The sequence below is a fragment of the Gadus morhua genome, chromosome 2, assembly GCF_902167405.1.
Source record: "Gadus morhua chromosome 2, gadMor3.0, whole genome shotgun sequence".
NCBI lineage: Eukaryota > Metazoa > Chordata > Actinopteri > Gadiformes > Gadidae > Gadus > Gadus morhua.
This window is the reverse complement of record NC_044049.1, coordinates 27,718,830-27,722,136: the sequence shown is the minus strand read 5'-3', so window position 1 is coordinate 27,722,136 and position 3,307 is coordinate 27,718,830. Positions and strand designations below refer to the sequence as shown.

The window sequence follows — 3,307 nt, the reverse complement described above, 5'->3', positions numbered from 1 at the left end:
AGGTGGAGGGGGGGGGGGGGGGAGGGGGGGGGGTTGTGAGGGCAAGATTACAGATTGTACATTTGCTACCTGACGTGAGAGATGTTTTTTTATTGTTAACAGAAGAATGCGTCATTGAGATTAAACATCTCTTCAAGTGATCTGGCCAAGAGAGGCAGCAGTAGCCTACAGTCACACATAGCCTACACATAAAACGTAAGAAAAATAAAACAACTAATACAGTCGGCAGGGGGCAGGGGCGAGGGGGGATTTCAATATCACAAGACACTTCGGGAGGCTCAATGTGGTGGATAATGTTTAAAGAAAAATAACGTTTTGCAAAAAAGTGTCTATGATGGACATAAGGCTCAGGTGAGAGAATGTGTCGACGGCGGGTTTGTTATCTCAATCTTGCCGTTGTTTTGAAACATCTGCATCCGCGTGTGTGCAGTGTGTGTATGCACGTGCATGTGTGTGCGTGTGTGTGTGCATGTGTATGTGGTGCGTGTGTATGCGGTGTCCTGCGCTGCCCTTGTCTTGAAACGTCTGCATCAGCACGCCCGTGTGTGCAGTGTGTGTGCATGTGCGTGTGTGTTCGTGCACGTGCGTGTTGATTGTTTGTGTGTATTCTGTGTTTATATGTGTGCGTGCGGTGTATGTGTGCTAACCCTATTATTATCACTAAATCTGACAAAAACAATATTTAACATTATCATTGCCATTAATACAATCAATGATATGATTATACTGTATTGTTATTCTGTTTAGGAGGATATGATTTAGACTCACTGAAGCGCAGGGAGATGAGGAGAATACTCAGCAGTCCGATGCTCACAATGACAGTGATGTGAAACCATAGAGCTGTTCAGGGGTAGGACACACACACACACACACACACACACACACACACACACACACACACACACACACACACACACACACGGTCACTTCGGCTAAAAATGTTTTATAAACATAAATCTTAAATGTATTTGGAGGAAATCATATTTTTTTGGATCATTGTTTTGGACTGGATTATTTCTTTTAAATTCTGTATAAAGGGGCACCTACCAAATCTTCTCTTCCTGGTCTCCTCCCGGTCCAAAGACGTGTCCTCAGGGTCCTCAGAGAGCCCAGGGTCTGGTTCAGAGATGGTGACCATTGTTACTCTCTGACGGCTTCCACGGCGTCTGAAGTTAGCCTTCTTCTTTGCTCTACCAGCTGAAAAAACAACGTCACTTGTTTTCATTCTGACCAATTATCAGCTTGCACTCCGATACCATCAGTGTAAGGAAATGTTTTTCTTCTACTGCACACAGACTCACGAACGCACTCAAGCACACGCACACAGAGTAATGTACACACTGATATATTCATACTGCGTGGCTGTCATTCACAGTCCAGACTCCCTACGGTCTGCAGAATCCCTCCCCGTCTTGAAGAAACACCTGAAGACCTCTACTGAGAACACCTCACTAAGTGATGACTGGTACTGTGGCTCTCGTGTTTAGAGCACACTTAAGCAGAGCAAGTACTGGTCTCTAGCATACATGTTATCATTCCCTCATTATTGACATATACGCGCTCATAGTTATACATTAATACACACAGAATCACATACGTACACACACAGTAATGGAGGGGGGACAACATGTGGCCTGCGTGTCACCAGGGTCTTTCACATCGGCCCACGCAGAAAATATGAGGACATGTATTGTGGGATAATTTGAGATATGGTCATATTAATGACAAACTTTATAGAATTATGTTAAATTCATAAGTTCACCTGATATCGCTTCAGTTAAATGAGCCGCCATTATTAAAACACAAAATTGTTGATTAAATAAACCATTGTCAATCTAATGTCACGTTGCACTACCATTAATAAGAAGTCATGAAAAAACTAAACTTATGCTCTGCTCCCTAAAGTTACTCTCCACTCTGTTCCACGTATATAACGGACATATAACAGGAAACACACAACTACTTGAGATGCCTATCAATAGTCCGTAACTCATGGGCGTAATCTCACGTCAAGTAAGGTAAATGTGAGCTTTTTGTCTCAAACACACACATGTCGTTATTTAGGAGAATAAATCTGTCTATACGGTCACTGGTTCATCAGGTCGGCCCATTTGGCTAATTTTTTTTCTAAAAGTACATTTTAAACGTATGCAGATGAAAATATATATTTTTTACTGGATTATTTATTTAAATCCTCTCAAAAGGGCACCTACCAAATCTTCTCTTCCTGCGCTCCCTCCGGTCCAAAGACGCGTCCCCAGGTTCCTCAGAGGGTCCAGGGTCCGGTTCAGAGATGGTAGCCATGGTTCCTCCCTGACAGCTTCAGATACGTCTGCTCTCAGGAGTCGGCTCTGATATATCAGCTGGAAAAAACACGTTGCATGTTTTAATTCTGAGCAGTCGTCAGCCTGCAAATCTGATATCATCAGTGTCAGGAAGTGACAGTTGACACTTATCAGAGTGAAGAGACTCTTATCAGATGTCTTCAGTTGACACACAGACTCACGGACGCATGCAAACACAAAAAATATTATTTTTCATTGAATATAAAGACACAACATACATAGGTATCAGAGACGTGTAGTGAGGCCCGTGGCTGGTGAGGCACTGACCTTTTCAGAGTCAGATTTACAAATATATGAACCCAATTGTTATGTAGTAGAAAAGGCGATTTCTCGTAGCACAGCCACACAGCCAGTCTTTTCGGCGGTACCACTCGGTTTGAAAAGACTGCGTTACTTTCTGTCCCGTAGTTTGAAGCAACCCGTTACACAGGCAGAGAGGAGGGCACTCCAAAGGGTCATAAAGACAGCTGAGAGGATTACTGGGACCACACTTCCCTCCATGGACTTTATTTACAGTCAGCGCTGTCGGAAAAGGGCAGTGAGAATCATTAGAGACTCCCTCCACCCAGCTCACCCTCTGCTCAATAACTAACATTGTAAATACAGACTCAGACACAGTAGAGCGGACAGTGTCATCACACACACAACAAGATTCTTCAATAGCTTCTTCCCTGCAGCAGTGCGACTGATGGCATTAACAGAGAACAACTGAAAAATACAATGTGCAATATTGTATTTTGCTTATTTATTTTATTTATTTACTTAAATATATACTCCGCACCCTACCCCCACTTCCTACGTGCAACAACGCTGCTACATGTGGTGTCACAGTATGGTTGCACTGCTGAATTCAATTTAATTTAAAATGTATATATATTTTTTAATTGTAATCACTATCTACTGTGGTGCTCTCTGAAATGCAATGCACAACATGCAATTTGTCCTTATCTCAATTTTTAAAA

General features: G+C 42.6%; 1 long non-coding RNA gene across 2 annotated transcripts; it reads right to left on the bottom strand.

The window, feature by feature from the left end:
* Nucleotides 1-644: 644 nt before the first annotated feature.
* On the bottom strand, nt 645-2,709 carry LOC115530286 (uncharacterized). 2 transcript variants are annotated; one of them, XR_003973745.1, is made up of 4 exons: nt 2,564-2,709; nt 2,214-2,363; nt 1,048-1,197; nt 650-840 (listed from the first exon to the last, which is right to left on the bottom strand). It is a non-coding gene; the product is annotated as an uncharacterized LOC115530286 (long non-coding RNA). The 2 variants fall into 2 exon arrangements; XR_003973744.1 differs by lacking the exon at nt 2,564-2,709 and having other exon boundaries at nt 645-840; nt 2,214-2,395.
* Nucleotides 2,710-3,307: the final 598 nt, after the last annotated feature.